The following is a 12740-nucleotide window of genomic DNA, read 5'->3' as shown; positions in this document are numbered from 1 at the left end:
CTTTATATAGAGAGTATACTTTAGTTTTTTTTGATAATAATTTCAACTTGTTCACTTAGATGTCACGTCTATAGGACTTAATTAATGACACAAATAAAACTTGTTAAAATCACGTCTTAAGCATGTTAACTAATTAAATTAAATACGCCGCATATTCTTTTGCAAGTGCTAATTATTTTCTACATTTTGTATTTAGGTGCTGCCATCTTACATTAATTTCTGCACTAATAATATCATATGTTGTTCTAAAAAATAATAATATATTTTCTACATCTGTCACCTGCTGCCCCGATTAAATCTGGCTTGGATTAATTAATTGCACTGTCTTGCCATTTAAAATCAGCTGCTAATTATTCTCTTCACCAAATAAATTGTTTGCCCCTTTAAAATAATTCCGGTATTAATAAACCGGCTGTTGTTTTCTCTTAAATATTTTGCCCATTTGCATTATTATAAGGTGCCCTATTTTAAATCAATAACTAATTAAATTAGTCTAATAAGCTATTTTCACACTTGTAATATTTTTCTGCCCTCTAAACTCAGTAATTATATTGCCAATGTTTGTATGTTCACACTTAGCATGAAATCCTTTCACTTTACGTGTGCTTGCAAGAATGTTAATAAAATCTAGAGGCTAATTTGAGATTTTACGTGCTAAATGAAGGTCCTATTTGTTTGACTTGGTGTCTAGGAGGGCCTATTATATTTTGTTTCGTCTACATCCACCATAATAGTAGTCCAATGCCTCTTGGACCTTACGTGGGACGCTAGACACCTCTTAGAGACGAAAGCATGCGGTGGTGGGGTAGGGGTAGTTTAGGCCCTATGGAGATGATGACATCGACTCGGTCTAAATGACAAACCTTGGTTTTGTCTGTCCCTACGAGAAGCCGACCGAAACAAAAAAAAAAGTCGAGTGCTGATCCTAAAGTCCTTCGGAGTCTCCCTGTCCTTTTATCCCTTTATGTGTTTATAATTATAATTATTTGGGGTAGCTTAAATAAAATAAAATTCTTGTTTGCTTATTTTTTTGTGCAACTTCTGTTCCCTCGCTTATCTCTTTATTAATTGTTTATATTTATCTGTTTATTATATTATCACTTAGTCTTACATGCTTAGCTAATTAATTAAAATAACTAATATGCCCTTAATTGTTTAATTTCATGTTGCCACCTAGTTGTGCATGATAAACTAATTAAAATAACTAAAGTGCCCTTAATTGCTTGATATTGTTATCACCTAGTTTTCGCATGTTTAATTAATTAAATAAATAATTAAAGTGGCTTTAATTGTTTAATATTATTTATTATTTAGTAATCATGCTATTTAAATAAATAACAGATGAAGTGACCTTAAATGCTACTTGTAACCCCCACATAAAGTGCATGAGATACGGCCGGGACCCACATTTGTGGACCTCGAGGGATGCCTAACACCTTCCCCTCGAGGTAATTTGAATCCTTACCCGATCGCTGGTTTTTAGACCTTAGCTAGACCTAGTTAGGTTAGATAGGTGCCCTAACGCGCCTTAATTCGTTAGGTGGCGACTCTTCATCACCCAAAGCCCAAAAGAGTTGTTAGGTCGTGCCCAAAACCCGTTTTGAGAAAAACGGGGCGCGACAGAATGACGACTCTGCTGGGGATATTAGGTTCTAACCACTACGTGTTTCATGCTTATATGGGGTTTACTTGGTTATTTCATTGTTTGTTTTGTTATTAGCGTGTTAAGTTGTTGTTATTTCTCCTTGTTTATTTGTTTCCTTATTTACCGTCTGTTTTCCATGTCCCACTCATTTTCCTTTTTCCTTATGTGTTTATTTTTATGTTCACCCTTTTCCCTCCCCCTTATTGTTTATTACCATGTTTCACCCTTTTCCCTTTTCCCTTATTTGAGTATTGCCATGTTTAATTTCATACCCTCTTTCCTTATTTGCTTTATTCTCTATTGTTTTATATGTTTACGTCCTTTTATTTATGCGTATTTATTTAGTTATTTACCGCTTTCATAAAACTGCCTATGTGTTACTGTTTTTCACCTAAGTGCTAAATGTTACTGTTTTGATAAACTGTCATTCTGCTCATACTTCCCCCAATTGAGACCCTCTTCCTTTTTTATTTTGTTACCGTGATGTTGTGCCTTTGCACCTCTCACAACTACTCCAATTCTCTTCAAATACCCAATTATGGAGAGTCGGCATATGCGTGGACGTAACGGATAGTTCTACTACCGTGAAACCACGAGCCTTCTCGCATAGAATCCCTTTCAAGTCCGTGTCAAGCCAACTCTTAGAAATCTTGATTAGGTCATACATGATGTATAAACCCTAGGTGGTTTGACCCTTGGTGTCAATCTGCATGATTAGTAGCCATCTTATCGTCTAAAGGGCCCCAACACCCTTTAGACAAATCGCATAATTATGTGTCAATGTGGTCATAATAATTAAAATTGAGCCAAATTTGCCAAATGGAGTTTAGATTTTATTTATTGTTTGTTTGCAGAGTCATGGCCTATCTTCATTTTCCAAACACGCAAATGGTAGTAAAAGTGAACCCTACCTTGAAGGTCTGGTGGAAGGATATTGAAAGGAATCGAGAGTTGGAGGCAAACGAACTACTAGGTGGCCTCACTGCTTTAATATCCGTCGCGTCAGACCGGCACTTGATCAAGACAATGTTAAAGTTTTGGGATTCTGAGAGGCTAGTGTTCAAATTCAGGGATTTTGAACTAACCCCGACGATTGAAGAGATTGGTGGGTTTCTTGGTCTCCCTTACAGAGATCGTGAAATGATTGTGCCACACAAGCCATCTCCAAGGTCTTTCCTAAAGCAAATGGGCATGCATCATAATCTGAATTTGCTTTGTCTGAAAGAGGGGTGGATTTCTTTAGAGTTTCTATATTCACGTTTTGGAGACGAGGAAGGCCATGAAAACTTCCATAAAGAATTTGCTTGCTCTCCTGCGAAGTGGGAAAGATACCGTCTTAATGCTTTCGCTGTCGCACTGTTGGGCTCATTAGTTTTTCCTAGAGAAGGAGGAAAAATACACACTAGCCTAAGTTATGTGGTTCGTATGATGGCTCGAGGCGGAAAGACTATAGTTCCCATGATACTGGCAGAAATTATAAGGGCACTCACCAAATGTACCAAAGGCAAAAGGTACTTCGAGGGGTGTAATTTTCTATTGCAACTCTGGGCTGTTGAGCATTTCTATCAAAGGGCAAATTCGGTAGACATTCTTAGAGGGACTATGGGAAATAAAATCATCAATCATACCTCAAGGATGAAATATTTTGATTCCCCTGTGGGAACAGAGGACTGATTTGTTTATTTGAGAGAACGTTCAGCCATCAACATTTAATGGAAATACTATTGGTTGAAGCCTCGTCGTGTCATTATAAGAGGTAATGACCTCTACTTTATCGAGCTCATTGGTTTAAATGGCGTACAACCATACGCACCACTCCGAGTCCTCCGACAGTTTGGTCAAATCCAAATGATACCTCTACGATCCCATATGGGCCAATATGAGTATGATTTTGGGCCAGAAATACCACAAGTGGGCACTATACTGCGAAGGTGGAAAAAAGTGATAACTATTGAAGTTCGAGAGCACAGACCCTTTTGCACACCAGAGTATTACGTGTGGCTTTTGGAGGACGCAGAGCATGTAGATTTGAGCGAAGAAGGCATTCCAGGTTTTGGTGATGAAAAGGAAAGAAGATGGGCCCGCAACCTTCTCAATCGCGACTATGAGATCACTCCAGAAATGAGGTAGCAAATTGTGCCTAACATTGGAGACCAGCACTGACCCTGTTTCTTTTAGGATTTTAATTTCCCCATGTTATCCCTAGCCCTTTAGTTTATTTCTTGTTTTGCTTTAGTATGATGTAATAAATTGAAGTTATTCAATATATAAAGATCGTTTTATTTCTCTAACTCTAAACTCCATTTGGCAAATAAGGCTTAAATTAATCATTATGCATCACTTATATGGCGTCTTAGGCCTACCTCTGGCTCAACAAGGTCCCTTGCATCTAGGGCGTTTATTTCAAACAATGTGCTATTATTATTATTATTTGCTCTAATCCCCTAACACAGTTTTCTGTTGATTCCATTGTTTTTCCCATTCCTAAGGTTAATCTGCTCTTCATTCTGGCACATACACGATCAAAAGGGACCCCCCCTTCTCCTCCTCCTCAAAGAACAGACAAGGGTAAAATGGTTGACAATAACAGCAGCAACGAAAGAGTAGAAACTTCTGAGGGAGGGCAACTTCCAAGTGACCTCGTCCTTAGACTCGAGCGCAAAATTTTAGATTTGGAAGAAGAAGTAGCGCATATGCGCGATTTGGCCAAGTTATCTATTTCTCTTGGAACCCAGTTTGGTGAAAATATAGACAATCCTCCTCACTCTAACCAAACAACCATGCCAAACAATCCCCCAACCAATGTACCCCGACCTGAACCCACTCATCCAAATATCTTCCCACCACTTCATGCCCAAAATACCCAAGTCCCATTTTACCACTACCACCAACAAACTAAGCCAACTATCCCAGAACCGGTTCCAAATGCAAACCCTTCATATACTCTCGAAAATAACAACCTCAATCCCATCTATGTGGAAACTGCTCCCTTGACCCATAACTACCATGAATCAGAGTCCTCCCAAAAGGACATTCTGATAAAAACCCTGACCGAGAGATTAGATAACTTGGCCAGCAGGGTGCAACATGTGGAAGGAAGCAAGAGGTTGGGAGGANACAAACTAAGCCAACTATCCCAGAACCGGTTCCAAATGCAAACCCTTCATATACTTTCGGAAATAACAACCTCAATCCCATCTATGTGGAAACTGCTCCCTTGACCCATAACTTCCATGAATCAGAGTCCTCCCAAAAGGACATTTTGATAAAAACCCTGACCGAGAGATTAGATAACTTGGCCAGCAGGGTGCAACATGTGGAAGGAAGCAAGAGGTTGGGAGGACTGAGCTATGAGGATTTATGTATACACCCCGATGTAGAACTACCTGAAGGATACAAGCTTCCGAAGTTTGAATTGTTTAATGGCATTGGAGATCCCAAAGCCCACTTGCGAATGTACTGTGACAAGCTTGTAGGGGTGGGGAGAGATGAGAGGATACTCATGAAGTTGTTTATGAGGAGTCTCACCGGAGAGACACTGTCCTGGTATATTGAACAAGACCCTAGAAAATGGGATGAGTGGGTAGACATGGCAACAGACTTCATGAACAGGTTTGGATTCAATGTAGAAAATGCACCTGATTGGTTCTACATCCAAAACCTGAAGAAAAAGCCCAGTGAATCTTTCAGGGATTATGCGATAAGATGGAGGTCTGAGGCGGCTAGGGCCAGACCTCCTATGGAAGAATCTCAGATGAAAGACTACTTCATCCGCGCTCAAGAACCACAATATTATGATAGGATGATGCTTGTAGCTGAGAAAAGTTTTGCTGAAATTATCAAGCTGGGTGAAAGGATCGAAGAGGGCATAAAAAATGGGACTATCATCAATCTGGAAGCCCTGCAAGCCACCAACAAAGCTCTGCAATCCGGAGGAATGGCAGAAAATCGAAAGAAAACAAGCTCAGTCATGATGGCTCAGGGGACCAGAACCCCTTATAAGTACCAATCAACAACCCCACCTCCATCTCCATATCCCCAAACTCCATACCCTTCAGCTCTACCACCTATATCTCCCAACCCCATGCCAGTATATTACCAAAATGCTCCTCCTCAATACCAACAAGCTTCATATCCTGTCTATAATGCCCAGCCATCATACTTCCAAACCCCACCACATACTCAAACATCAAACTACCGAAACAGACCACCATATGAAAGAAGGCCTGCGAAGAACTATACCCCTCTGGCCGAACCTATTGCCCAACTTTATGAGAGACTAAAAGAGGCTGGCTATGTCACCCCAGTTCCTGCATTGCCTGTGGATGTCCGCACAAAATGGTATGACCCTAACAAGGTTTGTGCCTACCATTCTGGGATGAAAGGTCATACTACTGAAATTTGCAGAGCCCTAAAAGATAAGATTTAAATGTTGATTGATACTAAGGCCATCCAACTCAAAGATCCAACACCAAATGTTGCAAATAACCCTCTGCCTAACCATCAGGTCAATATGATAGAAGCCGATGATATCTCGGATTGGGAGAAATCCATTTGGGTCCTTGAGCCAGAAGAAGCAATGACTGCTACCGCTCAGACCCCAATGGTAGTGCAAAGGCGTGCTCCGTTTGAGGTTGAGATCGCCATGCCCAAGCCTCCATTCACTATTTATAGGGCTCCTTCCCCTGTCCAGTATGATACCCATGCTGTTCCATGGGACTACAGAAAAGGAAAAACAAAAGTGGAAGAAGCAGACACCGCAACAGGAGTTACTAAATCGGGAAGAATCTACACTTCTGAAAATTTGGTGCAGGGAAGCTCCAGCAAATCCAAGGCACCAATTGTAGAACTTGAAAATCAAGGAATTTGGAAGAAGGTGCAAGCAAAAGAGTACTCTATTGTTGAGCAATTGAGTAAAACCCAGTCTCAAATATCCATCCTATCATTGCTGCAATCTTTCGAAACTCATCGAAATGCTCTATTAAAGGTCCTNATGATAGAAGCCGATGATATGTCGGATTGGGAGAAATCCATTTGGGTCCTTGAGCCAGAAGAAGCAATGACTGCTACCGCTCAGACCCCAATGGTAGTGCAAAGGCGTGCTCCGTTTGAGGTTGAGATCGCCATGCCCAAGCCTCCATTCACTGTTTATAGGGCTCCTTCCCCTGTCCAGTATGATACCCATACTGTTCCATGGGACTACAGAAAAGGAAAAACAAAAGTGGAAGAAGCAGACACCGCAGCAGGAGTTACTAAATCGGGAAGAATTTACACTTCTGAAAATTTGGTGCAGGGAAGCTCCAGCAAATCCAAGGCACCAATTGTAGAACTTGAAAATCAAGGAATTTGGAAGAAGGTGCAAGCAAAAGAGTACTCTATTGTTGAGCAATTGAGTAAAACCCAGTCTCAAATATCCATCCTATCATTGCTGCAATCTTTCGAAACTCATCGAAATGCTCTATTAAAGGTCCTAGGTGAAGCCTATGTCCCATCTAGCATCACTCAAGGAGAGGTAGCCCAAATGGTCGGGCAGGTTTTTGAGGCATATCGAATATCTTTCCATGAAGATGAGTTGCCAATTGAAGGAACAACCCATAATAAGGCTTTGTACATTTCAGTTCAATATCAGGACAAGATAATCACCAAAGCTTTGGTTGATTCAGGTTCGGGTTTGAATATCTGCCCTCTGAGCACGTTGACAAGGCTAGGCGTGGATAGTGCAAAAATTCAAACCTGGAAGATGAATGTGAGAGCTTTTGATGGTTCTCAGAGGGGTACTATTGGAGAAATAACCTTGGACATGCTCATTGGTCCTGCTACTTTCCCAATAGCTTTCCAGGTCTTGGACATTCCATCTTCATATAATCTCTTATTGGGTCGTCCTTGGATTCATATGGCTGGAGTTGTTCCCTCTACTCTTCACCAATGCTTGAAGTTTGAATGGGATCATGAAGAGGTTGTAGTCCATGGAGAAAAGGGACATTCTGTATATGCGATAGAAGGAGGGGGTCATCTAGACGGTGAGATGTATCATATAGTTGAGCTTGTTGGCAACATTGAAGTGCAACCATGGTTCAGTCAGAAGATCATAGATATGATGGCATGGTTTGGTTTCGAGCTCGGGAAAGGTCTGGGAGTTAATTTGCAAGGAATAGTTGAACCTATACAACCTATTCGTCATTCAACCACTTTTGGCCTGGGTTATAAATATACTACTGAGGAGTGGCTTGATTGGCAACCACCTAGAGATGGATATTACTATCCATTGAAGAAACCGATACCACCGTTGCACCAATCATTCCGATCAGCAGGTTTCATGGGATGTATCATTGGTGATCTTTTGGAAGAGATGAAGGGTTTATCTCTGACTAAGGAGGAAGGAAAAGGTTGCAATGTAGTGATCAACGAGGAGGAGAAGGGGGACCCTAGAGGAAGCACTGAAGCAGGGATCAGCATCAGCATTTGGACCTCAACTCCATCCAGACCTCGTCGGGCATCTGGGTAGCTGTGGAAGAAATTTTTCTATCAAATTTTAAAATTTTCAATAAAACAATTTTAAAATCCAGTTCTATGTTTTTGTTTTCAAATGCTAGTTTTATAAAGCTCTTGAGTTTTAATCAATAAAGTTCTTTTCCCATCTATTTGATATCTTATATTCATTTGTGCGTTATTCTTTTCCAGCAAAATCTATTATAAAAATGTTGAATCTGAGACTATGGCATATAATGAGACTGCACAGCTTAACATTAATGACTTAGAGGAAGTCGAAGAAAGTGAGGTCCCTGAAGAGTTAATCAGAAAGGTTGAGGAATTCGAGGAAAAACCCAACCCGAATCTAGTGGAAACATAGGTGGTAAATCTGGGAAGTTCAAAAGTGGTACAAGAGACCCGAGTAAGCATCCATATGACGGAAGAGGACAAGAAAGAGTATACAGAGTGTCTCATGGAGAATAAGGATATCTTCGCCTGGTCCTATGCAGACATGACAGGGTTAAGCACTTCAATCGTATCTCATCGATTGCCTACTGATCCAGCATGTCCTCCTGTGAAGCAGAAGTTGAGAAAATACAAGCCTGAGTTGAGTCTGAAAATCAAGGAAGAAATATCGAAGCAATTAGATGCTGGAATCCTTCAAGTGACGGAGTACCCGACCTGGCTTGCAAATGTCGTTCCAGTGCCGAAGAAAGATGGAAAGGTCAGAGTCTGTGTGGATTATCGAGATCTCAACAAAGCTAGTCCCAAAGATAATTTTCCATTGCCCAACATACACATCTTGATCGATAACTGTGCTAAGCATGAAACACAATCATTCGTGGATTGCTTTGCTGGCTATCATCAAATTGAGATGCACAAGGACGACGCTGAGAAGACTGCTTTCATCACACCGTGGGGTGTCTACAATTACAAGGTAATGCCTTTCGAGTTAAAAAATGCTGGCGCTACATACATGAGAGCAATGATCACTTTGTTTCACGACATGATCCACAAGGAAATTGAAGTTTATGTGGATGATGTCATCATCAAATCAAAGAGGGGATCAAATCATCTAGATGATCTGCAAAAGTTCTTTAATAGGCTACGCAAGTATAACCTGAAGTTAAATCCTGCAAAATGTGTCTTTGGGGTTCCTGCTGGAAAGCTCTTGGGTTTCATTGTCAGCCGTCGAGGTATAGAACTGGATCCATCAAAAATCAAAGCCATTCGTGATCTACCTCCGCCGAAGAGTAAGAAAGAGGTAATGAGTTTCCTGGGTCGACTAAATTACATCAGTCGTTTCATAGCTCAATCTACTGTCATTTGTGAGCCTATCTTCAAGCTGGTGAAGAAGGATGCTGCGGTGAAATGGACAGACGAATGTCAACAAGCGTTTGACAAAATCAAAGATTACTTATCCAATCCACCTGTGTTGGTTCCACCGGAATCTGGTAGACCATTGTTGTTATATATATCAGTGTTGGATAATGCTTTCAGCTGCATTTTGGGGCAACATGATGAGACTGGAAAGAAGGAGCAGGCGATATATTACATGAGTAAGAAGTTTACATCATATGAGGCTCGATATTCTCTATTGGAGCGTATCTGTTGTGCTTTAACTTGGGTCGCCCAGAAGCTTCGACACTACCTCTCCTCGCATACTACTTATCTGATTTCAAGGATGGACCCTTTGAAGTATATCTTTCAAAAGCCCATGCCTACTGGTAAACTGGCTAAATGGCAGATATTACTGAGCGAGTTTGACATAGTGTATGTTACACAGAAGGCAGTGAAGGCACAAGCATTAGCAGATCATATGACGGAAAACCCTGTAGATGATGATTATAGACCGTTGAAGACTTACTTCGCAGACGAAGAAGTAGCTTTTGTCGGGGAAGACATTTCTGAAGAATATGATGGTTGGAGGATGTTCTTTGATGGAGCTAAGAACCTGAGCGGATCCGGCATCGGAGCTGTTTAGATCTCACCAACTGGGCAACATTATCCGGTATCAGCCAAACTCAGGTTCCTATGCTCAAACAATATGGCTGAATATGAAGCGTGCATATTGGGGCTCCGACACGCTATTGACTTGGATGTCCAGGAAATGTTAATAATAGGAGATTCAGACTTATTGATCCATCAGGTCCGAGGCGAATGGGCTACCAAAAATCGGAAATTGTTACCATACTTGGAGTGCGTGCATAGGTTGTGCAAAAGGTTCATCAAGGCATAATTCAAACATGTGCCAAGGATCCAGAATGAATTCGCAGACGCCTTAGCCACCTTATCTTCCATGATTCAACATCCTGATCATTATTAAATTGATCCTATTTACATCCACATATACGAGCAACCGGCATACTGTTTTCATGTCGAGGAAGAACCTGATAGAAAGCCTTGGTACAATGACATTCGAGAATATTTGAAGAGCGGTGAGTATACAGAGGATGCAACAAGTGTACAAAAATGTACAATTCGGAGGTTAGCAAATCAATTCTTTCTAAGTGGAGAAATCCTTTATAGGAGGACTCCCGACTTGGGGTTGCTAAGGTGTGTCAAAGCTGGAGAAGCCAACAGGTTGATTGAAGAGATACATGCAGGAACATGTGGTCCTCACATGAATGGCTTTACATTGGCGAAGATGATCTTGAGATCGGGATATTTTTGGCTAACTATGGAGACAGACTGTATCTGCTATGTTAAAAAATGTCACCAATGTCAGACTCACGCAGATATGATCAGAGTTCCTCCCAACGAACTCCATGTTACTAGTTCGTCGTGGCCTTTTGCAGCTTGGGGCATGGACGTCATTGGGCCAATCGAGCCAGCGGCATCCAATGAACATAGATTCATTCTGGTTGCAATTGACTACTTCACCAAATGGGTCGAAGCCACCTCTCACAAATCAGTGACAAAGAAGGTCGTGGATGACTTTGTCAAAAATAATATTATCTGTAGGTTCGGGATTCCTGAGTCAATCATCACTGATAATGGAACCAACCTAAATAGTGATTTGATGAGATCGTTGTGTGAGAAGTTCAAGATCAATCACCGAAATTCTACAGCATATAGACCACAGATGAATGGAGCTGTTGAGGCTGCAAACAAGAACATCAAGAGGATATTGCGCAAGATGATCGATAATCACAAACATTGGCATGAAAAGTTACCCTTTGCATTGCTGGGATATCGTACAACCATCAGAACTTCTATTAGGGCTACGCCTTATTTTCTGGTATATGGTAATGAAGCTGTGATACCTGCCGAGGTGGAAATACCATCTCTAAGGATTATTCAAGAAGCGGAGCTGGATGATGCTAAATGGATACAAATTCGGGCGGAAAATCTTGCATTGATAGATGGAAGGAGGATTAATGTCGTTTGTCATGGTCAACTCTATCAAAATAGAATGGCCAGAGCTTTCAACAAAAAGGTTAGACCCAGACATTTCTCACCTGGGCAACTGGTTCTGAAGCGGATTTTTCCGAACCAAGATGAAGCAAAGGGTAAATTCTCGCCAAACTGGCAGGGTCCATACATAGTCTCTCGGATATTAACAGGCGAAGCCCTCATACTTGCAGAAATGGATGGAGAAGTTTGGCCCAAACCCATCAACTCAGATGCTGTGAAAAGATATTACATCTAAATTGTTCATGCTTTTTTTTACTCTGTGTTTGGAACTACGTAGACCTGATTCCCGTTTAAGAGGGGATACGTAGGCGCTCCTATGGAGTTCGGTCTTATCATAATAAAAATTTCATCTTCCCCTTTTTGACTGTTAACTGGGGCAGAATTTTTGAGAGGGTCTCAAAAATTCCATCAAAAGGACATATTCTTTCTTGCAAATCTTGATACTGGGGCAGAATTTTTGAAAGGAACTCAAAAATTCCATCAAAAGCATTTTTTTTCACAAATCAGTAACTGGGGCAGAATTTTTGAGAGGGTCTCGAAAATTCCTTTGAACAAAGCATTTCCTGCACAAATCAAAACTGGGGCAGAATTTTTGAGGGTCTCAAAAATTCACTACAATCAAACTACAATCTTCAACAAAGATCAGATAACAGATGTTGCAAAGTCTCAAACTATGCCATGGTCAAAGATTCAACATTACTTTTTATAATTTATTATTTTCAAAAGCTTTTTCGAAAATTCTCTCTCCCTCTATTTTACATTTCTCTTCAAAGCAAATGCCCGGAAAGGTCTGGATGGCAAGTCAAAGGGAGCACACCGGTCGGAGCAGATCAACCGCCCCCATTTTTAAACTCACAATCTTTCTTTGAATACAGGAAAACAGGTACAGACGCAAAAGATAACTTCAGCATCACCCGACCGCTATTAAGCTCGACAAATCGCCAGTAAACGGTGCCCTATCCTTCTGACATGAATGAAAGACCAAGTTATTTTGAGCTCGTTAGATCGCTAATTATTGGTACATCTTTTCAATCAAATGAAAGAAAAAGCTACTTTATATCAAGCCCGACAAATCAACTGCACCCACTCCTTACAATAGGACGAAGAGTCAAAGCTACAATATTCCGAATTCGTCAACAAATGACACTCAATCCTTTCAATAAGATGAAGGTCTATGCCTCCAATCAACTATTGCATGTGCCCGAGA

At 40.9% G+C, this 12740-nt stretch overlaps 1 pseudogene; it reads left to right on the top strand.

Moving 5' to 3' along the window:
• Positions 1–8549: 8549 nt before the first annotated feature.
• Positions 8550–11768, top strand: LOC125873680 (uncharacterized; annotated as a pseudogene).
• The last annotated feature ends 972 nt before the right edge of the window (positions 11769–12740 follow it).

This window comes from Solanum stenotomum, chromosome 8 (genome assembly GCF_019186545.1).
Source record: "Solanum stenotomum isolate F172 chromosome 8, ASM1918654v1, whole genome shotgun sequence".
Taxonomy (NCBI): domain Eukaryota; kingdom Viridiplantae; phylum Streptophyta; class Magnoliopsida; order Solanales; family Solanaceae; genus Solanum; species Solanum stenotomum.
Note: the sequence above shows the minus strand (reverse complement) of the source record. Positions and strands in the feature narration are given on the sequence as shown.